At 34.0% G+C, this 27225-nt stretch overlaps 2 long non-coding RNA genes across 4 annotated transcripts; one reads left to right on the top strand and one right to left on the bottom strand.

Moving 5' to 3' along the window:
- The first annotated feature begins 1022 nt into the window (after positions 1-1022).
- LOC108480770 (uncharacterized) lies at positions 1023-24925 on the top strand. Of its 3 annotated transcripts, XR_008274660.1 has the most exons (4): positions 1023-1251; positions 1549-2054; positions 2133-2258; positions 24911-24925. It is a non-coding gene; the product is annotated as an uncharacterized LOC108480770 (long non-coding RNA). The 3 variants fall into 3 exon arrangements; XR_001870684.2 differs by lacking the exon at positions 24911-24925 and having other exon boundaries at positions 1025-1251; positions 1549-2046; positions 2133-2375; XR_001870683.2 differs by lacking the exon at positions 24911-24925 and having other exon boundaries at positions 1025-1251; positions 2133-2375.
- Positions 23392-24576, bottom strand: LOC128284272 (uncharacterized). Its single transcript, XR_008274661.1, has 2 exons — positions 24540-24576; positions 23392-23593 (listed from the first exon to the last, which is right to left on the bottom strand). It is a non-coding gene; the product is annotated as an uncharacterized LOC128284272 (long non-coding RNA).
- Positions 24926-27225: the final 2300 nt, after the last annotated feature.

The raw sequence follows: 27225 nt of genomic DNA, 5'->3' as shown, positions 1-27225 counted from the left end.
TACACAACAATTTAAAAACTATATGAAAAACTTACAAATAAATAATGCATGCTAGGGTTTGACAATGGTTTATATATATAAAATAAACTTAAAAATATGTAAATGGATATTAAAATAAAAATATTGTGAAAGAAGAAATTGAGCAAATATCATACAAAAATATTTTAAAAACAATACATATCTATTTAAAGGTGATAATATACATACAAAAATAAAAATCGATGTAAACAATATATAATGAAGATACAATAAAATAAGGAATGAATAATATACATAAAAGAATAACAAGCCAATATATAATAAAACTATATATACATGAAAGGGTCCTAAATAACAAAGAAATAATAAAATATGTTTTTCAAGAATAAATTACATACATAATAAATTTAAAAGGAGATGCAAATAAACATATTTAAAAGAAATTATATATAATAACATAGAATTAATAATGTTTATAAAACTATTTTAACATAAATTATATATATATAGGTAATTTAAATTAAATATTGTACAAAATTTTAAAATAATATGATATATAAAAGGTGATTTTAAAATAGTACTTTTATAATGAAAACAAAGTAATTTATGAAAGTAATTTAAAATGTATATAAAAAAAGAGATAAACACTAAATGAATGTATATAAAAAAATAACGAATTATACAAATTGAAATGGAAAAAGAACTTAATTGAAATAAAATTAAACTAACAGAGATAATTAATAAATAAAATAAATCAATGAAACTGTCATAAGGACTAAAATACAATCGTGTGAATGCTCAAGGGTTAAAAGTGTAAATGTTCCCAACTTCAAAGAAAAACACTCAGGCGCTGACTGAATTGAAATAGCCCGCAAACTTCAGGGCAAATGTGAAGGAAATAAAATAAGATTAAATTAAGGGTGGCACAAGTATGAGGGACCGTCCACGCAAATTTCCCATTTAAGGTGGAAATGTGCATATCCAGCTTACAAATTGGGCCAACGTGCGGGCTTTCTTGTTTTATTAAATGACACCATTTTTTAATATTAAAACTAAAAGAAATTGGATGGCCATCTGCCATTTTCTTTAAGCAATCAAAGCAATCCCTAATTTTCCCCTTTTTTAACCGATTCTCAAAGACCAAACCCTAGCCACTTCAAAAACAAAGGAAATTTCCCCTTTCACTATTCGGCCGATTAACACTCTAAAATCCCCATCTCAGGCTTCGATTTCGACGAAGGAGATAAGGATTCCGATGGCTCGTTTTCGAAGGTAAACTCCCCTCTCTCTTTTCCTTTTTATTTATTCGCATACAAGAAAAGTATTTTAAAAACGAAAAAAAATGAAAACAGAGATTTAAAACCAAAAAATTAAAATAAAGTAAACTATCACCTTCTAATTTTTGTGGAATCTTCTTTTTTTTTGTATTCAATATTTTCGTAATCCCCCCTTTACACTGATTTTTTTCGACCTTTTTATAACCGATTTACAGAATAAATAAATAAAATAGAGAAAACTCTAATATTTGCTGTCATCTGCTGGCCTATTTCTGTTATTTTCTTCTCGCAGGTTCGATTGTACGGAAAAGAACACTCGTGGATGAGGCTCGGAGACTCTGCGGAATTGCTCATAGGAGCCCGATCCCCTGGCGTTGTTCTAGCACGTTCCAGAAGCTTCTGGCTTGTGTAAACTTGGTAACTTAGGATTTCTTGAATATTTTTCTGTTTTGGGTCAGAATTTGGGCTAGGGGTTTATGTTATTGTGGGCTAAATAATAAGACTTGTAACAGGGACATTGGACCTAATTATTTTTGTTTTTTTATTTTTGTTTTATTTTGGTTTTGGTTTTGGTTCTAGTGTAAGCCCGGGCAAAAATGGGTCATTACACTCATGGAAAAAGGATTTAATTTGGGAGAAAGTAATCACAGTGACTTCATGGAAAAAGTTCAGAAAATAGTTATTAAATTGGGAAGCGTTTTGTGATGAAAAACCGATCCTAGATCTTGAGTTAGTTCGAGAATTTTATGCAAATCTGACCTCAACTAATGCAATAGAAGCTTTGTCCGAGGTATTAAGGTACCATTAAACTCAAAATAAATTAATGATTTTTATTATTTACCTTATTACAAAGATAAAGATGGTTCTTCGATATAGATAAATGTTGACACGGAGATGTTGCAAGAATTTTTACGTGAACTTACAATTCCTGGGTTTAAATGGACTATGTCGAGATGCGGAAATCATACTTGTCGTAGAGAAAATTTGACCCCATTAGCAAAGGTATGGTTTTATTTTTTACGTTTTAGTCTAATGTCTGTCTCACATAGCACCACAATTTTTGTGGAACGGATGGTTTTGTTATATTCAATTATGAAAGCAAAGGCTATTAAGGTGTAACACCCTTTACCCGTTCTGGTGGCCGGAACCAAGTAATAGAATGTTACGAATCAATACTATCTAATACAAACAATTTATAATTTAATAATTCATTTTTTATGATTAATTCATAAATAATATGTTTACAAATAATTCACTTAATTATCTATTATACAAACGTAGAAAATTGAATTCAATAAGGATCTATTTGTAATAGCCTAGACATGAAATGGGTTTGAAAAGTAGAATTTCAAAATTCTTAAAGTTGATATCAATATTTCATAGTTGGTATCGATATTGAATCGATACATTATGAAAAATTGATACTAGATTATGAATCTGTTTGTTACCAAAAACTAAGGTATCGATATTTATTTTATGGTATCGATACTTTATGAAAAAGTATTGATACTTAAATAAAATCAATATCATTTTGGCATTGTGTTTGTTTTAAAACTATTCATATGGTCAAGTATCTATACCAAATGCCAAAATATCAATACCTAACATTAAAAATGGTAAAATTTCATCCTTTAAAAGTTAATTTTATACCAAATTCACCAACCAAACATAACACAACAATAACACCTAAATAACTAACCAATATGCCTCAAATGGCACCTTAATTAACCATTCAAGCAAATTAATGTAATGTAACAAAACATTTAACCATTCACTCATCAACAATCACCTAGGTTCAAGTGCTAATGAACCTAAGCTCTAATACTTGGCTCAGTCCTATTCGGTTGTCGAGCCCGAATATTAGGACGCCATACCACCATCTCATGTCATTCACAACAATTAAGAGCTCATTCTAGAAGAAATGTCATCCATTTTAGCATTTGCTTGAGTTTTAAGTGAAACATACTCCTAATTACCACTAAGTCTTGTTAAACAAACCTTAAGCATCACATAATGACATTTGTACATACATAAGGGCCGTTTAGCAAAATTCCAATCTAGTACGTAGGTATAGATATTGGCACATAGGTATCAATATTTCCTTCATTCAATATCGATACCAAAACAATATTTATTTCTCGCCCAAAAATAAACCACTCAAAATTATCGATATCTTACAAAAAGTATCGATAATTTTACCCCGAGTATCGATACTCATGATATGGTATCGATACCAATTTATAATTCTAACTTCCTACACATTTCAAAAATTATAGAGGTATCGTTTTTAACATACGAATATAGATACCTCTTTTTTAGACCTCAACAATACAACACATATAAGCCTACTAACCATTCCAACATCAAATTTATTCATCATGCATCCATTACTATACCAAATAAACATCCAATCATCCATATCAACAGTTTCAAACATCAAAATTAGGTTCAAGTTATAATCAACATATTACAAAACAAATCTCATAATCCTAAGATCGAATAGATTATGGAAGCATCCAAAAACATCATGACAAATACCAATAAAAGCCTACCACAATGCCTTATTCCCAAAATGTAAATAATTAACACTAACACCTACAAAAAAACAAAAATGGACTTGCTTGGATCACCTCGTAAACTAATCTGCAAAGGTTTAAGAAGCGGGTGGACGAGCTTAACAAGCTCAATGAATGCCTAGAACAACTACCATGCAAACAGTTCATTAAACATTGCTGCAACATATCAGTAGCATAATTATAGCAGCCTCAACTTAGTTGACATATTTTACTTCTCATGCATATTCCATAGTTTATTTATGGAGTCACTACATACACATTCATGCATACATCACAATACATACAAACATATGTATAGATAATTTGACACTTGAGCTATTAAACATAAAAGTGGGCACTATCACAACTCAATGGTTATATGGATCCCCAACACACCACATAGACCCATTGAGTCAAACGTGTCCAAAAGTTAATGCATAAAGCTAACACTCTCCAACACACCAAACATGTATCGTTGAATGGAGCTTAGCTCACATTTCCTTATCTCTCCAAACATGTCTCAAGGCCTTAACGCCAAAATCACATGTACATATAGGTGAGTACTCACAATCCTATGGCATGCCAGCTATGTCCAATGGTCTTAAGAATCACAAGGCCAAAATATCCGTTATTAATACACATGTACTTACCATTCATTGCACTTATTCACTGTAAATATTACATTATAACACAACATTATCACTATCATCTAGCGTATATAACATGTTTACATTTACACTTTCTCAAAGGTAATCTTGAGCACATATCACATAATATAACATCTTATCTCACTTCACAATTTTACAATCAACAAGCACATATTAAATTAAGAGTACGAGAAATTGTACACTTGAAATTTAGAATAGGGGTTTAGGCTACTTCTAAATTCTCAATTAATGCATTGAATTGGGGCCACAAGCAATTACTCCACACACACCAATATGCTTTCACCGAAAAGCCAAAAGTTCAAACTAGCCTTTCCTAACTCGTAAATGGTCTTAGCAAATCCAAAGCTTCAACACAATAATTCACACAACAATACATTCAAATCAGCTAAGGACTCACCAAAAACAATCAAAAACATAAGCTTAAACTAAGTTTTCATGTAACTGAAAACTTTAACATAGTAAACTTTAAATTCGAATATCTAGGTCTATACACAGTCTTTTGGCATAAAACCAATTCTGTTCATCTTATAATTCACCTACGTCTAATTCTCAACCTTTAAACTACATTAATCTACTCAGTTCATGGTATCGACTTTTTCAACATGTTTATGGCTATTTTTTAAAAATTCATTAAAACTCAAGAAATCTTTAATGAAACTTCAAAACAAGTTTTGAAACCTCTTAATCATGTCAAAACCTATTGATTAACACTTTGAAATCATATTTTTACTCGAAAATCTAAAATTCACCATTAACAACTCTATTTTTGGCTTTTATTTAAAATATGCAATTTCATAACTCCACACCTGGTTTCAAAGGCCTAATAACATTAAAAACTATTAAGAAAGTGAATGGTTACCTTTGATGGAAGAATAAATGAGATTTTGATGCAAATCTGAGAAACCTACAAGTGAAGAAGATAAAGAAATTAATGGAATTTTGGAGTGTTTTCTTGAAGTATTATGAAGATTAAAGACTTGGATGATGATGGAAATCAAAAGAATGAAAATTTAACAAGGAAAATCAAATGTGGGAGATTGGAAGAGCAAAGGACAGCACAAGCAACCTAAGAAGAGAAAAAAAACGTGAAAACAAGTTGTATGTTGGGTTTTTAGGTTCAAATTTAAAATTTGGTAAAACTACAGCATAATTGCTCACAATTTCAGCCCTGTTACAAATTAGTCATTTTTCGAAAACATTACCGATATACCAGGTCATAAAATTCTGAACAGTCTAAGGCTAAAATTCCTAAATTACCCATAAAACTCTTAGGCCCTATTTTAGGGTGTTACATATCACTTTGAATAAAATATGGCTCCAACGTGTTTTCATGAGGGATTTCCTACAAAGAACGTTGAGCCTCATGATTACTAACATTAACAGAACAATTAGTATCATCTCGCTTACTAGGGACTCTTACAAAATCACGTGCTTGAAAAGTAATTTTTTCATCACCTATACAAAGCACAAGTTCACCAGTAGCCACATCAATAATAGTTCTAGTAGTGGCTAAAAAAGCTCAACCTAAGATCATAGGTACCTTAATATCCTCATCCATGTCCAATACAACAAAATCAATAGGGAATATAAATTTATCGACTTTTATAAGTACATCATCAATAATACCTCTAGGATATCTAATTAATCTATCCACTAATTAAATACTCATCCTAATGGGTTTAGGTTCTCCAAGACCAAGTTGTTTGAACATCTTATAAGGCATAGAATTTATACTATCCCCCAAATCAGCCAAAGCTTTTTCAACATTTAAACTACCAATGAGACAAGGAATAATAAAACCCCTTGGATCTTTAAGTTTGTTGGGTAGTTTGTTTAGGAGAATGACTGAGCAAACTGCATTGAGCTTCATAGTCGATAATTCGTCTAACTTCGTTTTATTTGTTAATAGCTCCTTTAAAAATTTTACATACTTTGGCATTTGTTAAATAGCTTCAACAAATGGTAAGTTAATGTGCAGTTTTTTTAGAAGTTTAAGAAATATACCATATAGTTCTTTTCTGTGGTCTCTCTTCAATGCTGCTGGATATAGTGGTTTGTAGTCTTCAATTACTGGCTTATGCTTTTTCTTACTTTCCTCAATCTCATCACTTTTTATAGTAGCTTCTAGCTTTGACTTCTTTTCAGGCATAACTAAACCTTCCATGTTTTGTAACACCCCAAACTCGACCTAGATGTTATAATTGAATTCGGAAGTGTCACATGAAATGGTTGAAAAACCATTTTCATTAAGTTAAAACCTTTCCAGTTCATTAGTATTTATTGCTATTATTAATTTCAAAGCTTTCTTTCATTTAATTATTCAAAGATAAAATGTATTTGTAGCAGAAGCTTGTAAAATCGTTGTGTCTAGAAAATCCGTTCAAGATTTTAGAAAACCCTTGCCATTGGTAAACCATCACAGTTGTAAATAAGTAAAAACCACCCAAAACCAGCATCAAATAGTTTAAAAGAGTCCAAAAAATACAACCTCAATGCCAAAACTTCATAACCATAAAATAAAATAAAATCGTAAAAATAGGTGGCCACCGTCGAGTCCTCTGTTGCACTGATCTGCCTAAGACTGTGGGTTACCTATACAAACAAATAGAAAAGGGGTGAGTTTACATAAACTCAATGTGTAACCCAGTAGAGTTAAGCATGTACACATACAGAATACCACAAATTAGATAGATTAATATTCAGGCCTGGGCTCATGTAAGATGCAGATACATATTCGAGCCTGAGCCCATTTCAGATGTAGATACAGTTATAGATATGCAAATTACATATCAAAATCCTACCCCCATCCTCTACACACCATCTCCGACCATCCCTACATACCATGTGGGGTTTAAAACACCCACCCATCCCTACATACCACGCTATACCGAAGCAGCACATATCAGATATAATGCAGCCGAGCTGCCAGATATTAGGCATAGTCTGCCTTTCAGAACACTTTCTCCAATATACATCATCCCACCCCAATTACAGTAACAGAACTCCCATACAGAATTAACAGATAAATCATGCTTAACAGCTTTCATAAACAGATAACTAATAAACAAACATAGGCAGGCTCATAACCATATTTCAGGCTAATAGATTATTTGGTTATAGGGTTAGATTGCATTTATCGACCCTACAGTAGGCCCACAGTCGATTAGGATAACCCGTTCGACCCTACAAAAAATTTCAGTACAATAGGTCCACATGCTCGTGCGGGTTGCCCTTGTGGACCCACACATCCGTGTGGCCCACACGCCCAGATTGACCTTGCCCGTATGGATCACACGACCTGGCCCAGTTATCACACGCCCATGTGACGTGACCGTGTGGCCCATACTGTAACAGCCCGATTTAGGGCCTAATAGGAACAGTGGTCTAAGGACCACAAATACGAAGTTAGAAAAAAATTATTTTATTATTTTTATGAGGTTATAGTATGATTTTATTAGTGCATGAAAATTTTGGTGAGCTAATTTTAATGTTTTCTAGCCCAATTTCGAAAAAGGACTAAATCGCATAAAAGGAAAAAGTTACATTTTAGTACCCAAATGAGTTAAATAGCTAAAGAACTTAAATTGAGGGCTTTTAAAGGGCAATTACATCCTTTTTATTTGTGTTGGCCGGCCATGTGATGGGTTTTAAGCAAATAGTCAAAGGGTTAGGTGGATGATGTCATGATTTAGTGATAAAATAATGCCTAAAAGCCTAGCTATCATTTCTTTCTTCTCCATCTCTCTTCTCCACCAAAAATATCAATAAAAATGGAGTTTTGAAGGCTAAAAATTTTTAGCAACTAAAAGCCCTCACAAGTAAGTGATTCCCACACCCTTTGTTGATGATTTTTGCATTTTTGAGACCCTTAAAGCATGAGTTTTCAAATGAGGGTGATATCTTGCAAAATGTTCAAGAGTTTAGAGTGTTGCCATGAAAGGATTTGTAATTTTTATTGAGTTTTTATGGAGGAATATGAGTCTTAGTTGTGTTATAAACAACTTTTGTAAAAGGTGTTAGCATGAAAACACCTAAAGGGGCTATTTTGCATAAGTTGTAAAATAGTTAATAAGTATGTGAAATAGTGATAATTTGAAGTTGCTATAATAGTAAAAATAGTTCGGTTAGGCCTAAGATACAACGAAATTCGATGAAAATAGATTTTCGGGCATAGGGGTAAAATGGTCATTTTGCTAAAGTCTAGAGGAAAAATGGTCATTTTACCAAATATGTAAATTTATGATTTATTAATCCTAATTAGTGACTAAAAGAGTGCATATTATCATTATAGATCAAGAATTACCAAATCTGAACCTAGATCGGGGGAAGGCCAAGCAAACCGACTAAACCGAATAGTCAAGTACTTTTTGTGAACCGAGGTAAGTTGTATGTAAATGATACAACTACACTGATAATACTTGTATTCATATCGCCATTGAATTGATATTGTATGAGTTGTCAAGTTATGAATTGAGAATGCCTAGGAATAATTGAGATAATAGAAATATCCCGTTGAAACATTAGAATACGAACTGGATATTCGTGCCGAGGCATTGGGTGATTTGTGCGCCAGTGTAAGACATGTCTAGGACATGTTTCGGCCATATTATGAGAGCCAGTGTAAGACCATGTCTAGGACATAGCATCGGCATCCAGACGAGGGCTAGTGTAAGACATGTCTGGGACATGCATCAGCCATACTATGATAGCCAGTGTAAGACCATGTCTGGAACATGGCATTGGCACAGAGATGAGTGCCAGTGCAAGACCATGCCTGAGACATGGCATCGGTAATATATCCCATGTTGAAGGTTCATAGAATATCCAGTAGTATTCCAAACATTTCAATGATGAGAGTTGTAGATCAATTTTGATAAAGAAAGAATAATCATGTTGTGAGTGGTACATGTACCTATATGGTAAGCATGAGTAACGAGCTTAATTTAGAGAATGTGACTTGAGTAGATGATAATGAGTAAGTTAAATTATGTTTACCTTTGAGCTATAAGTACGATGACTAATGGTGAGATTGTTGTTGTATATTTATTTATATGCAACTTACTAAGCTTTACGCTTACCCTCTTTCCTTTCCCTCTTCTTTCAGTGTTATCAAGCTAACTTAAGGATCCCTTTGATCGCGTGATTCGTAACAAGTAATAAATATTTATAATGAAGATCAAACCTAGACTAACTATTATCACGATAAAAAGTCAAGCGCACCTATCGAACAATATTATAGTATGGCAAGACCGGGATATCGTACCCAAGGGAACCAAAAGTACTAGTAATAACTATCTTTTTTATTAGTTAACCTAGAAATAAAGAGGGGTTGTTTATTAAACTAATTAACTAAAATAATTAACTAATTAAACTAAAGCAAAGAGAAAATTTGGAAAAAGACTTGAAGAAAAGTAATTGATAAAGAAGACACCCAAGGAGGAATCCACCTAGATTTCACTTGTTATCTGACTTTGAACCAGACGATTTATTCACTTCACTTGATTCGTTAGACTTCCTAACCTATATTATTATCTCTTTCGAGACTAATAATGTCTAACCCTCAGTTGAATCAATTGAAATCTCTTTTTTAATTAAAACCCCTAGGGAAGCAGTAAATCGATCTATGGATTCCCATATTAGGTTTCTCCCTAATCCGGTAAAATATTGTAACCCTATTTCTAGGCGTTCGATCAACTCCGCTTAATTATGCCAAATCTACCTTAGACAGGGACTTTTGCTCCTCTGCATAAGCACATCAAATCACGAATCAATACCCGAAATATTAACTCAAGCATTAAGGACACATAATTAAGAACAAATCAAGTATTTATCAGACAGTTCAGATAATAATAACAAGATCCATCATAGGTTTCAACCCCCTTAGGTATCTAAGGGGTTTAGTTCATAATAAAATAAGAGTACATCTCAAAAGTATGAAAATAACAAAACATAAAAAAAACTCTAAAACCCCTGAAAGAATTCTGAGAAAGATCTTCAGTCTTGGAGTAGCTCTGGCTTTTGGGATGGATCGTCTAGCTTCCTTCAAGTAATTCCCGGCGTGTGGCTTTGTACTCTAGAAAAGTTCTAGAGGGGACCTGCTTTCTAAGTCATACTTAGGGTGTTTATATAGGCTTTGGATTGGCTTTCTTCCTCCCTAAGTATCCTTTTCCGTGTAAAATACAGCTCTTTGAAAAAGGGACACGCCCGTGTGCCACGACTGTGTGATGTGATTACCAGGCCGTGTTCGATCCGTTAAATTGCACACAGCCGTGTGGGTCAATGGCCAAACCGTGTGAATCTTGAAAGCCTTGGTCGACACCCTCGAAAGACACGGGGGTGTGAGCTGCCCGTGTGGCAAGGCTTAGGCCGTGTCATCTTCTCGATTTGGTCCGTTTCGTCCCTTTTTTACTCATTTTTGGCTCCTTTTGACTTTTGGTGCTCTCTTGAGTACAAAACATGAAATAACTGGATTAAGAGCACCAAAATCCATAAATCTAGTAATAAAGATCCATAAATATGCTAAGTATTTGGGGTAAAAATATGTATACTTTGGCATTTATCACCCTTAAAGTTAGAGATATCGATTACACTATCGGTCGCAATACCCGGTATAGTTGGATTTATATTTTTGATGGTGGCATGTATAGGGCTAGACTAGGATGTTGTATTAAGAGAATGGTTCATGTATTTTGGCTTAAGTCAAAGGCCCTTCATTTTGTAATCAAGCCTGGAATAATGGCTATTATTCATTTTGATGAATACATATAATGTTATTTCTATGGATGAATTAGTGCCCATTGTGGTGAGATATATATATTGAGTCGATCTTGTGTAGGTTGTGTAAAATGGGTGACAAAAGGGCTTGGGAAATAGCCTAGTTTGTCCACACGGGTAAGACACACAGGCGTGTGTCTAGGCCGTGTGTGACACATGGCTCACACCCATGGGCGTGTGTTATGGTCGTGCGTCCCCTACACTTAAATTTTTTAAATTCATTTTAGCACATGGGTAGGCCACACTAGCGTGTACTCAGGCCGTTTCATAAAGTCAGTATGCATGTTTGTAGCATACAGACAAGAGACATGGTCGTGTGTATCGTCCATGTGAAGGACACGATTATAGGGCACGGGTGTGTTCGAGGACTGTGTGGTTTTGGCAGAATGCTTATGATTTCAGACACGGGTTCGGGACACGGGCGTGTCCCTGGCACATGGTCGTGTGTTCTATACCCACACGGGCGTGTGGAGTCTTGATGCATAAAAATTTTCTAAGTTTTTATGAGGTCTCGGTTGGGTTGCAAACAACCCTGGATTTATGATTGGGCCTCGTAAGCCCATATATGAGATAGTTGCTTGTGAAATGAGAAGTTTTTAAATTTTGTTTGAAATTTCACAGCCCAATTTTATACAGTTGATTGAGTTTAAGTCAGGTAGCACCACGAACCCTATCCTAGTGTCGGATACGGGTGAGGGGTGTTACATTTGGTGGTATCAAAGCATGGTTTAGTCGATTCTAGGACTAAACTAGCGAGAGTACGAGTCTAGCTATACATGCCACGTATATGCATATTGATAGTGTGACGATTCTTGACGATTATAAATTGTTTTTATTATAGTAATGGGTCCTGATAGAACCACGGTAGATGACGTGGAAAGTAATGCGCCGGCTCCCGCAGAAGGGACCGCGCCGATTGAGAGTGAGCCCATAAGTATGGGCCAAGGCAGAAGGGCTAGGGAAGCCTACCTCCGAATGATGGATGCTTGGTATATGGAGTCTGTTCGTGCGAACCCAAATACTCCACCTCCCCCACCTCCTCCGATTCCTCAATATGCCCCGATGGCTCCGCAAGGTGCATATGTGTTCAGACGAGAGAAGCCTCCGGTAGACAAGATCCAAAAGCAAGGGGCCGAGGAATTTCGGGCTAGTGTAGATGATGACCCAGAGACAGCGAAGTTTTGGCTAGAGAATACCATGAGGGTATTCGATGAACTGTCATGCACACCTGAAGAGTGCGTGAAGTGTGCCGTATCACTTCTACGAGACTCAACTTATCAGTGGTGGAACACTCTCGCGTCTGTAATACCGAAAGAAAGAGTAACTTGGGAATTTTTCCAAGGAGAGTTCCAAAAGAAATACATTAGCCAGAGGTTTATGGACCAGAAAAGAAAGGAATTCCTAGAGTTGAAGCAATGTAATAAGACTGTGACAGAGTATGAGCGGGAGTTTGTGAAACTCAGCAAGTATGCGCGAGAGTACGTATCCACAAAACCCTCACCACTGCAATTCACGTTGCTAAAAGAAAAGATGACTTAGGGAAGGAAAAGGAAAAGGAAAAAAGGGAAGTTTCAAAGGAATTTCGGCGGAGTGCTGAGGAAAACGAAACTTCAGAAAGAGAGAGATTTTCAAAAAAAGAAAAGAAAAAAACAATGAGGATAATTCCCATAACTCCCCATCCTTCAAATCTCTCCACTAATCGCACTAACAACCACTACTCAGGCTTTTCGTTCAACTGAAACTGTACAAGCCAACAGAGTAAAAAATATTAGCAATCACGCTTGCGTAAAGATTCAAACACAGGACCTCCAGCAAACCCACACTCCACCTAACCACCAGACCAGCAGGCCCATTCTAACATCCAATAGCAACAATTAAAAATAAACCCACTCACCAAGGGTAAGGCCTAATTCCAAAAAAATAACAAAAATTGCTAAAGGTAAGGCTTGAACCCAAGACCTCTCACACACACCTAGAACACTTAACCATCGAAGCAGATACACAATTGTGTCAAAATTTTTACAGAAGTAGACATAAGAAATTTGGGGCATTACAAATTTACCTTCTAAAAGACCTTTCGACCTTGAAATTTACCTGATCAGAATAGATGATGATATTACTGATGCATTGAGTCCTCAGGTTCTCACATGGCCTCCTTAGTGCTATAATTCCACCACAATACCTTCACCAATGGAATGGACTTTTTCCATAGAACCTTAACAACTCGATCTAAGATTTGAACCGACCCCTTCTCAAAGGTTAAGTTTGGCCTAACCTCAATCTCTTCAACCGAGACGATATGAGATGGGTCAGATCGGTACCGTCTCAACATCGAAACGTGAAAAAAATCATGGATACGGTCTAGTTTAGGGGTAACTCCAACTGATAGGCACCTGGTCCCACACGTTTCAAAATCCGGTACGGTCCAATAAATCTAGGGATTAGCTTACCCTTACGGCTGAACCTCAATATCTTCTTCCATGGAGAAACCTTAAGAAATACAAAGTCCTCCACAGAATACTCAATCTCATGCCTCTTCAAATCTATCAGAAGTCGTTTTCAGACGATCCCAAATCAGTCTAACTTTATCCTCCATCTCGGAAACCAACTCAAGACCCAAAACTCGACATTCGCCTAACTCAATCCAACACAATAGAGTACGACACTTACGACTATACAGAGCCTCATAAGGTGCCATCTGAATATTGGCCTAGAAACTATTATTATAGGCGAACTCAGCCAGCAGCAGATAATCCTCCCAACTACCTTGGAAATCATTCACACAACTCCTAAGCATATCCTCCAGAATCTAAATCACCCCCTCAGATTGGCCATCTGTATGAGGATGAAACGCAGTACTAAAGTCCAATCTAGAACCCAAAGCTTCATGTAACTTCTTCTAGAACCATGATGTAAAACGAGGATCTCTATCGAAAATAATCGATACTGGAACCCCATGCATTCTAACTATCTCAGAGATATACAGCTTCGCCAACTTCTGAAGAGAAAAGTCCGTCTGAACTAGAATGAAGTGAGCAGACTTGGTCAACTGATCCACGATGACCCAAACAGAATTCTTCCTAGTGGGTGTTAAGGGCAACCCACTAACGAAGTCCATCATCACATGTTCCCATTTCCATAAGAGAATCTTGACTGGCTGCAATAAAGCCAAAGGTAACTGGTGCTTAGCCTTAACCTGTTGGCACGTCAGACATCGAGCTACGAAGTCAATAACCTCATGCTTCAAACTGGGTCACCACTACAACTCGCAAAGGTCGCGATACATCTTATTACCGCCAGGATGCATAGCATAAGGACTACTATGCGCCTCCCTCAATATCGACTACCTCAAATCCACATCCTTTGGCACATAAATTCGACCTCGGAAACATATATCTTTATTTAGCCCAAAATCTAAAGTACCACCACTCTCAATCTGTCGAAACTGCATACCCAGAGACTCATCCTCCAACTGCTTAACTCGAAACTGATCAATCCAAGTTGGCTTAACTTGCAACTTAGCTAACAGACCCCCATAATCAAACAGACTAAGGCGAGTGAACATCGCTCTACGACTTAGAGCATTAGTCATTACATTGGCCTTACCAGGGTGATACTCTATCATGTAGTCATAATCTTTGAGCAGCTCAATCCAACGGTGCTGCCTAAGATTCAACTCCTTCTAAGTAAGGAGGTACTTGAAGCTCTTTTGATCAGTGTAGACAATACACCTTTCCTCATACAGATACTGCCTATAGATCTTTAATGCAAAAACCACCACAGCCAGTACGAGATCATGCGTCGGATAATTTGCCTCATGCATCTTAAGCATTCGGGATACATAGGCCACAACTTTCCCCTTCTGCATCAGCACACATCCCAAACCAACATGTGATGCATCACTGTATACCACAAACTCCTCGCCAAATTCAGGCTATATTAGAACAGGAGTTTGAGTCAAAACAGTCTTGAGCTTCTCGAAGCTCGATTGTTGTGCATATGTGATAAACCGTAATTCATACATATTTCTATCCCATGCTTAGCACATTTTATGGATGATTTTTCCTTAAAATTGGTGAATTCGATGCTCCTAATGCCTTAAATTCATGTTTTCTACTTAGGTGAGCATAGGAGAGTGAAAGGAACGAGAAACGGGCCAAAAACGGAGAAAATAGGCCAACGTACGAAATCAACACGGCCTAGGCTTCCTCACACAGGCAGACCACACGGCCGTGTCAATTTGCCAGAATCAAAGCACAACTCACACGGGTAGACCACACGCCCGTGCCTATTTAACAGGCTTGACCACGGCCTAAAGTAATTACACAAGGAATGTCCTTGTCGAGCCCAAGTTTAGTCCAATTCGAAAAAGGCCAATTTTGAGGGTTCTTATGTAACGGCCCCTAACCCTATACCGTCATCGGAACAGGGTTACGAGACATTACCAGTCAGTACGGTCCAATTTCGGTCATTAATTAAAGTAAATATTTACACACATCCTAGTTTTAAGATGTCGTCCCTTTAATAGGCCCTCGCGGTCCAATATGAACAGTAAATTCAATTCGGGACTAATTTAGAATCACTACGAATTTTTAGTAAATTTCAAAATTCATACTACATACCGCTTGCCAACCATAATTTACTCATTTCATGAGTACATCTACAACCTAAATGACTCTCATAAAACATCCTAGGTACATGCCATTACCAATAATTAACACACTTTACCTTAATGAATTCGGGATCGAATCGGGATGCCGATTCAACGTTCTATCTTTACTAAACTCAAGCATTTAAAACAAACTGTGACACCGAGTATGGTATACTCAATGGTATTTCCATAATCCGAACACTTAATAATATAACAATTAAACTTAAAATCACAATAACAATTATAAGTATTCTTTTGTTTGTTTTATAGATAAATTTTCAATTACTTACCATATAAATTCTATACAAGTCATATAACAAACACAATAGCATATTTGTTCAATTCTTTTCATTTACTTACCGTATAAATTCTATACAATATATTCACAATTCACTTGTTTTCACACTTTATTTCTTAACAATATACCATCTTAATTCATTCTAACATCAATCATCATCCATTTGAACTTCACTCATTTCATGAACCTTTTGGTTCATGTTTTCAATCTCATATCTCAATTTCAATTCTCAATTCAATTTCTCATTTCATTCCAATAGCTCAATCAATCAAATTCACTCGACTTATCTTTTCACTTATTTACCCCTATTAACAAGACTCGGACCTTGGCGGATACACGGATCCAACCAAACACACCAATATGGCACCCAAAGGCCTCATCGGATAGTTCAAGCAATATTTGACACCCAGGTCTCATCGGCCTAGCCAAGTAAAGTTGGTACCAAAGACCTCATCGAATCTATCCAAGAAATATAGTGACACCCAAAGGTCTCATCGACTCGAGGTCGAAGAATCCTTGAACACTTCCAATCCTATGGCATGCCAACTATATCCGACTCAAATTTCGACATCGTTAATAGGGTATTCAATTCACTTTCAATTTTTTCAATCAATACACATTTTAATTAATCACATAAATTAAGTAATCCAATACAATTCAATTCACTTTTCAATAACAAATATCCAAATATCACAAATCTCATATTTAAAATTTTCAAACAATTTATATTTCAATTCAATTCAAATAATCAATATATATTCAATATTCAATATATATATCTATATATATATATATACGCCAATTCAATCAATATAAATTCAATAATTTCATCACATACTATATCAATCCATTTCATTTGCAAAACACAATAATTCTTACTTCAAAACACTTAATATACATATTAAGAAATAAATTCAACAATTAAGTATTAGGTTCGGATTATAGAAATACAAACCGTAATTTTCGAGCTAACTCCCGTTGACTTTGTCTTATCCTTTCTTAGCCGAGATTTCTGGTACCATATTGACTACGAAATTAATACAATTCATAATCATTAATACATTACTAATTCATATCTTGAGTTATAGAATTCTAAATTAATATCCGCTAATTTTTCCTGAAACTAGACTCACAAATCTTCTTACAATAAAATTTTCAGAATTTTGGTTTAGCCATTAAGTACAGTTTATTCTTTAAATTCACCCCTATTCTGCATTCGACAGTTTCGTCCCTTCTTCACTAAAAATTAATTATCTCACAGTACAGAACTCGGATAACATTCTCATTGATTTCTAATGAAAATAGACTCATTAGGGATTCTAAACATATAACTTTAAGCCTCTAATTATTTTTATTCAATTTTTGGTGATTTTCCAAAGTCAGAATAGGGGAACCCGAATTCATTCTGACCTTGTCTCACAAAATTCATTATATCTCATAATTTACAATTCAATTGCTTATATCGTTTCTTCTATAAGAAACTAGACTCAATAATATTTAATTTCATATTTTATTCATCCTCTAATTCAATTTCTACAATTTTGGTGATTTTTCAAACTTAGACTACTGCTGCTGTCTAAAATAGTCTTAGTACAAAATGTTGATTTACTTTAATTTCAATTTAATTCTAACTAAATTCACTTACTTTTCTATCTTAATTCATACTTTATTTCTATTCAAATTTCATCCATACTCTCATTTAAATATTAAATTTCCAGCATACTTTCCTAATTTCAAAATTTCATCAATTTAGTCCTTACAACATAAAACTTATAACTTACTTTGCAATTTGATCCTATTATCAATTCTAGCTTGAAATTTACTCAATTAAACCCTTAATTCACTATTTTATTCAACATGAACTATACTTGAAAATCTATAAACTCTCAAAATATCAACTTAATTTCATCAAAGTCTTGTTCCAAAGCTTCTAAAACATCAAAATTTAAGAAGAAATGACTTAATTGACTTACCAAATTAAACTTTGAGCCTTGAAACCCAAATTTTCCTTTTTCTTTTCTTTCTTTCTTTCTCCCCTGCTTTCTTCTCTGCTTCGCTTTGCTTTCATTCTGCTTTCTTATGTTTCTTTACTTATTTATATAATATAATATATAATATAATATACTATAATATAATAATAATTTAATATATATATTTTAACACATAAAAAATCTCGATTTTTATGTTTATGTCACCACTTAGGACAAATGGCATAATTGCCATTTTGGTCCTCTTCATTTTCTTTTAATCTACAATTCAACTTTCATCCTTTATTCAATTTAGTCATTTTTCCTAATTAATCTTAATTAAACTAAATTTACTTAATTAAACTCTAATTAACCACTCAATTCCATTTTTCAGAAACGGAGACCCGAAAATACACTTTTTCGGTAACAGTAAAATTCGGGTCGTTACAATTCTCCCCACCTTTTATAATTTCGTCCTCGAAATTTACCTGAGAGAGGTGGGGTGTAAGTACAAAGATCTCATTGTTCCTCTCTTGCCCATATTGCTTCTTCAATATTATGACATTACCGCTTCGGGCTAGTATTTCAACCCTCTTTTTCATACTATAGATTACATCAAATCTCAATATCCTTTGTCGATATAACATGCAAGAGATTTGATCTCTATAATCTTCGAGCTTCAAATCATGAAAAATTATTATAAACTTTCAGTAACTTTAGAAGCAAAACCAAGCAATATTTTACCAATTTGACTTTTCTACAACTTCACATAGCCCAATGTAACAAGAACTCAATTTCTTTTCAACTCGATCTTTAAAATTTTCTTCCAAGATGGATCTTTAAGAAATATCATATCACTAATTAAATACTCAATATCCCAATGTTTCAAGTCCACATATGATTCTTATCATCAAAATTACTTTCAATCTATCTCGAATCACTTCCACTTTTCTTCAATTTCACGAATTAAACAACTCGCATATTCTTTTCTCACCAGATTTAATCAAATCCCATGCGCTTTACATCAATCATTATTCGTAACTTCATACAAAGGTTGAAAACTATTATTACGCACCTGTAACTTCTTGTACTTGTTCTATAATCGAGTATAAACCACGTATCTCAATCGAAATAATAGAAACCACCATACCATGTAATCGATAATCTCGTAAACCTAGATTTCAAACAATTATTGAGTAAGAAACTTATTCATACTAGAATAGAATATACAAGCTTCACCATACCTTCGATGATTACTCAAATACCGCTTTCTTTTTCAAAGATCGAGATAATTCCAATTCAAACCCATAGAAATTATATCCCACTTCCATTCTCGATATCCTTTCTAGTCAGTAATAGCTCAAGATATCTCAGATCTCGATATAAACATTTATATACAATTTCAAAGTACTACTTTTCTTTCCCATCTTCAACACATCTTCCTCAAATTATCAGTACATCTTATTCTTCCAAAACGCATAGACATAGTACTACTATAATTTCATGCAAATTCTCCCAGTATAAGTTCTCAATCTCTCTGTTCACTTTTTATTTCTAAATAGCAAACAACCATCATATCCAATCAAATGTTTAATCGTAAATCAGATACTATATCCATTTAATCGATAACTCATTACCACATTTCGAGTTTCAGAATCTGTTTGAAAGAAGTCGGTTTAATTTTTTTATCTCTACCAAAATTGAACCATCTTCAAATGATAACAAATGATGTTCATAGCTCATAACACAAAACAAAGCTTTCAACTTGAATATACATACATTCATTGTCTTTTCGGATGATAATTAATTATCATATCTTGATCTTTTAATGCAAGAACAATAACTACCACTTCAATCGTATCAAATAATTCTTCCCATGTGATTCTAACATTTCGTAACATAAACCATTACTTCATTTTTTTTATTTTTTATTTTTATTTTTATTTTTATTTTTTGCATCAAAACACCGCTATCCTCAGAAACCATAAGTTTCTTTATCGGATTTCGATCGAACGTAACTAGTGCTTCAGCTTAATCGAGCTTTCAACTAATCGTAACCTTGCTAACGCCTATCGATCATTCCAATTTCACATCTTTCTATAATAACCGACTAGTTTTAGAAAACCTCGATTTCAAATATATTTTCACTATCATTTCAGCTTACAAAATCTATAACACATTCAACTTCTTCAATCAACATGAGTTCGTAACTCTTCCGAAACACATTAGAATTCTCTTGCACTATTGCCACCGATTTAAACCTTAACTTAAATATTTTAATATTCAATACATAAACAAGGTAAATACCATGACCCCTTTCCTAAGATATATCTATGTTGGCATGTTCAATATCACAATAGACAATTAGCTCAATCTTCTCCGATTCAACAAAACATTTCATCATCTTGATCTTGCAACATATTATACTTCGCTTATAATTTACCACCATATCCTGCAATTAACCATTCCATTATTGAGATTATATCAAACAAGAAGAACATCAAATCGCTCGAAAACAAAGAGTATCATTATCAAATAGTTCCTGCAGATCTTATCACCCATAAATACTAATCAAAAATTTAATGCTTCAACCCAAAATTTCAAAAAACCCAATGTAAATCTTTAATAGATACTTGAACTTATGTAATCATAGGAATAGTCAAACCAGGATCAATTTAAAATAATCATATTAGTGTCTATAAAGAAGAAAGTTCTGTAATGACATCCTAGAGATAAATCTTCTCATATATAATTAACATATACCCCGCCTGATGTTCATTCTCCGATTTTACAAAGAAGTCATTTGTCACACTTCGCTTTCACTCGTATTTTTGAGATTACAGGTAACCTACCTCTGTTAGCTACATTACTCGGTCTTGAACTCGAACAATGTTTTGTTTTTTTTTTCAAGCAATCATTAAGATAATAATCGGAGAATCATGTCTAACACATATTCCATTCCTTATTCTATATTCTTCACTTCATCTTCATTTAAACCATCTTCAAACCATTTGTATCATACAGTTTCTATCGAATATACCCTCCGATATATTTATTTAATCAAACAAATTCCTTCATACACAGCTTGCGTTATATGATCCTGTTTAAGCTTCAAGAATTTCAGACGTTTCGATCAAGAAATCTCCGATCGATATATATATATTTCTTTCGAACTCATCTCGAAAAACTTTCAAATAACCCTTTCTTAATCACAACATAATCAATGTTTTCTACCACCGTAAGCTGAATCTTTTAATGAAATATCATACCCTTCTAACATTTAATCGGTGATCGTAACAATTCATTTACAATCCCGATAATATTCTCTAACCGTGTTTCAGCTTTTTTCAAGATCATTCTCAACTGTAATTCTCAATTCATCCACACCATATATATACATGTCCAGATCATTAACAAAGCAGATAACTTACCCGCTCGGACAAGCTCTATACCTTGAAGCACTTGAGGAACCGATTGAGAAACAGGAGGGTAGATATCATAACAAATACAATTTCTTCTATTCAATTGAAAACATCGCTTATAATTCTAAATAATTATGTATCATTTTTTTTCTATTATTTCATCACCATCATTCAAGAATTAATTACCCATTGAGTTTATACCGGTGTTGTTGATTCAGTTTTCATCTAATTCACGAGACTATTCGCTCAAAGACACATTTCATAATCAATACCATCGATATTTTTGTCTAACATTTTCACTATAAAACAAGCACCAAAAAATACATCAAGATCCCATCCCGACTGATTTCGACTCAATTATGGCATGTACCCTAGACTCAATTCGAGTTCGATTTAGTCCGAGAATCGCTAAACTTGAATAGCTCGATACCACTAAATGTAACACCCCTAACCCTATACCGTCATCTAACAGGTTACGAGACATTACCAACAAGACGGTCCAATTTCGGTCATTAATTAAAGTAAATATTTACACACATCCTAGTTTTAAGATGTCGTCCCTTTAATGGGCCCTCGCGTCCAATATGAACAATAATTCAATTCGGGACTAATTTAGAATCACTACGAATTTTAGTAAATTTCAAAATTCATACTACATACCGCTGTTAACCATAATTTACTCATTTCATGAGTACATCTACAACCTAAATGACTCTCATAAAACATCCTAGGTACATGCCATTACCAATAATTAACACACTTTACCTTAATGAATTCGGGATCGAATCGGGATGTTGATTCAACGTTCTATCTTTACTAAACTCACAAGACGAAACAAACCGACAATGAGTATGGTATACTCAAGTGGTATTTCTATAATCCGAACACTTAATAATATAACAATTAAACTTAAAATCACAATAACAATTATAAGTATTCATTTGTTTGTTTTATAGATAAAATTTCAATTACTTACCATATAAATTCTATACAAGTCATATAACAAACACAATAGCATATTTGTTCAATTCTTTTCATTTACTTACCGTATAAATTCTATACAATATATTCACAATTCACTTGTTTTCACACTTTATTTCTTAACAATATACCATCTTAATTCATTCTAACATCAATCATCATCCATTTGAACTTCACTCATTTCATGAACCTTTTGGTTCATGTTTTCAATCTCATATCTCAATTTCAATTCTCAATTCAATTTCTCATTTCATTCCAATAGCTCAATCAATCAAATTCACTCGACTTATCTTTTCACTTATTTACCCCTATTAACAAGACTCGGACCTTGGCGGATACACGGATCCAACCAAACACACCAATATGGCACCCAAAGGCCTCATCGGATAGTTCAAGCAATATTTGACACCCAGTGTCTCATCGGCCTAGTCAAGTAAAGTTGGTACCCAAGACCTCATCGAATCTATCCAAGAAATATAATGACACCCAAAGTCTCATCGACTCGAGGTCGAAGAATCCTGAACACTTCCAATCCTATGGCATGCCAACTATATCCGACTCACCCGACATCAAGTAATAGGGTATTCAATTCACTTTCAATTTTTTCAATCAATACACATTTTAATTAATCACATAAATTGTAATCCAATACAATTCAATTCACTTTTCAATAACAAATATCCAAATATCACAAATCTCATATTTAAAATTTTCAAACAATTTATATTTCAATTCAATTCAAATAATCAATATATATTCAATATTCAATATATATATCTATATATATATACGCCAATTCAATCAATATAAATTCAATAATTTCATCACATACTATATCAATCCATTTCATTTGCAAAACACAATAATTCTTACTTCAAAACACTTAATATACATATTAAGAAATAAATTCAACAATTAAGTATTAGGTTCGGATTATAGAAATACAAACCGTAATTTTCGAGCTAACTCCCGTTGACTTTGTCTTGTCCTTTCTTAGCCGAGATTTCTGGTACCACATTGACTACGAAATTAATACAATTCATAATCATTAATACATTACTAATTCATATCTTGAGTTATAGAATTCTAAATTAAGATCCGCTAATTTTTCCTGAAACTAGACTCACAAATCTTCTTACAATAAAATTTTCAGAATTTTTGGTTTAGCCATTAAGTACAGTTTATTCTTTAAATTCACCCCTATTCTGCCGTCTGACAGTTTCGTCCCTTCTTCACTAAAAATTAATTATCTCACAGTACAGAACTCGGATAACATTCTCATTGATTTCTAGTGAAAATAGACTCATTAGGGATTCTAAACATATAACTTTAAGCCTCTAATTATTTTTATTCAATTTTGGTGATTTTCCAAAGTCAGAATAGGGAACCTGAATTCATTCTGACCTTGTCTCACAAAATTCATTATATCTCATAATTTACAATTCAATTGCTTATATCGTTTCTTCTATAAGAAACTAGACTCAATAATATTTAATTTCATATTTTATTCATCCTCTAATTCAATTTCTACAATTTTGGTGATTTTTCAAACTTAGACTACTGCTGCTGTCCAAAATAGTCTTAGTACAAAATGTTGATTTACTTTAATTTCAATTTAATTCTAACTAAATTCACTTACTTTTCTATCTTAATTCATACTTTATTTCTATTCAAATTTCATCCATACTCTCATTTAAATATTAAATTTCCAGCATACTTTCCTAATTTCAAAATTTCATCAATTTAGTCCTTACAACATAAAACTTATAACTTACTTTACAATTTGATCCTATTATCAATTCTAGCTTGAAATTTACTCAATTAAACCCTTAATTCACTATTTTATTCAACATGAACTATACTTGAAAATCTATAAACTCTCAAAATATCAACTTAATTTCATCAAAGTCTTGTTCCAAAGCTTCTAAAACATCAAAATTTAAGAAGAAATGACTTAATTGACTTACCAAATTAAACTTTGAGCCTTGAAACCCAAATTTTCCTTTTCTTTTCTTTCTTTCTTTCTCCCTGCTTTCTTCTCTGCTTCGCTTGCTTTCATTCTGCTTATGTTTCTTTACTTATTTATATAATATAATATACTATAATATAATAATAATTTAATATATATATTTTAACACATAAAAAATCTCGATTTTTATGTTTATGTCACCTCACTTAGGACAAATGGCATAATTGCCATTTTAGTCCTCTTCATTTTCTTTTAATCTACAATTCAACTTTCATCCTTTATTCAATTTAGTCATTTTTCCTAATTACTCTTAATTAAACTAAATTTACTTAATTAAACTCTAATTAACCACTCAATTCCATTTTTCAGAAACGGAGACCCGAAAATACACTTTTTTGGTAACAGTAAAATTCGGGCCGTTACATCTTAGGCATTCTAAAGCCTAGAAATACACCCTAGAAGATGAGGGAAAATGGGCCATAGAGGAGGAAGTAGGGAACTACTCAAAGAAAGCTGATTGATCCATCTTAGAAGTTGGATTCATCATCAAGACTGAAAATCTCCCCTCAATTTCCCTTCAGGAGTTTTGGGTTTTTCTTTATGTTTTGTATTCATTATTCTTCTGAGATGTTTACCTTTTTAGTTATGAACTAAAACCCCTAAATACCTAAGGGGGATGAAACCTAAGACGGATCTTGTTATTATTATCTGAATTGTATCATAAATATTTGACTTGTTCTTAATTATGTGTTCTTAATTATGTGTTCTTAATTCTTGTTTTGATAGTCCAGGATATTGATTCAAGTTATGTAGCACCCCAAACCCGGCCCAGACGTTATGACCGGATCTGACATGCCACATCGAAGCGTTCAAAACATTTTATATTGTTGATCCATAAAAACTTACTTAGTGTTTTAAAGATAATTTCATTATAGGTTAAAGTGAATGGAAGTCGTGCATCGTAGGAAACCTAAAAGAGGTGGTGAGTCCATCTGACCGCTTAAGTACCAAGCTCACTTGGATCCAATCCTAGACATGCATACCGCTATTGCCACACCTTAACGTCATGGATATTTCTAGGAAACCGATTTAATTATGTCATTTTTAGGAAAAGTGATTAATTTTAGAAAATACTTTCATTGCGGAAGCTTTGCTAGTTGTCGTGTTATTTTGAAATCAATTGGTGTTTTTGAAAACGCGCCCTCAAGCTATCCAATTTCAACAGTTAAAATAAGAAATACCTATCTTAGTAATACATATTAAAACCATCAAAAATTATTAAGCGGCCTTATTACATTTAAAAACCCAAAACTTCAAACGTAAATAGAAGGATGTCCATTCACCGAATAAAATCAAACTTTCGAATCTGGCCACTCAATTCCCTCATAGCTCCAAGCCCACTATGGTTGGGGATTACCTGTGTGGATGAAAATAAAAGGGGTGAGTTTGGGGAAACTCAGTGTGTAAATTAACCCAACCATAGCCTATATCACCAAACCACGTAAATGAATAAGTTGGCCTTAGCCCAAAAATGTAAATTCGAATAAAGCCCATAGGCCCATAATGTAACGTAATGTAACAGATATTACATGTTTATGCGTAAACCCAACCCAGATTCATCCATAACACCCCGCATCACCTTACACCATGTGGGAGACTACTCGACCCACCCAACCGCTACACACCACGTAAATCGCAATGAGGTCGCGGATATTGTGACGAAGTCACCAGATATGAATATTGTGGCGAGCCACCGTATCGATATATGTGGCAGAGCCACCAAATCAGATAATTTTGGCATAGCCACCAGAACAGATATATGTGGCAGAGCCACCAGATCAGATAATCGTGGCATAGCCATTAGAACAGATATATGTGGCAGAGCCACCAGATCAGATAATCGTGGCATAGCCACCAGGACGCTTCCTTCATAATATAACCCATGTCCCCATGCAACAGATATATAATCATGGCATACATCATACAGAATCAGATCGTCATGCTTTTCAGTCAAAATAAACCCTAGGGGTATAATGGTAATTTTACACCTAGGGGTATAACAATAATTTTCCATACATAGGGGTATTATAGTAATTTAGCTGCTTTTAGGGTTTTCATGCATATCCTAACTATTTACGTACTATCAAAACACTTACCGCGCATACTTACCAAATTGGGCCCGTTGGCCCATGAACCCGATCTTTGGCCCATTAAGCCCAAATTATCAAAATGTACGAAATCGCTGCATCTGCAGCTTTATTACTTTAGATTACCAAATATACAAACCCAACTATCTTACGAGCATTCGCACACTTTCAAAATTCCCAAAATACGACTTTTCGGCTTTTCGCTTTTGTCAATCTAGTCTATGAGAGGTGTCGATTACACATCATTTTATGACGATATATGTCGATTTAGATCCACACACGAACTGTCTACAATTGGATTACTAACACGTTAATCTAACTATTCAAATACGAACTACGTATTAGCCCCTTACAATATTCGGCCAATCACACCTACAGATCAGAGTAAGCTTATAAGAAATCAATAAGCAACTCATTAACAAATTTGTCAATGTTTACCACATAATCATAATTTCACTGCAAGCTGTCTTCCTGAGCAACAGTCACTAAATCATTTATAACTGGAGCTACAAAACTCCAAATCAAGTGCCATTAATT

The sequence above is a fragment of the Gossypium arboreum genome, chromosome 11 (assembly GCF_025698485.1).
Source record: "Gossypium arboreum isolate Shixiya-1 chromosome 11, ASM2569848v2, whole genome shotgun sequence".
Classification (NCBI taxonomy): Eukaryota; Viridiplantae; Streptophyta; class Magnoliopsida; order Malvales; family Malvaceae; genus Gossypium; species Gossypium arboreum.
Note: the sequence above shows the minus strand (reverse complement) of the source record. Positions and strands in the feature narration are given on the sequence as shown.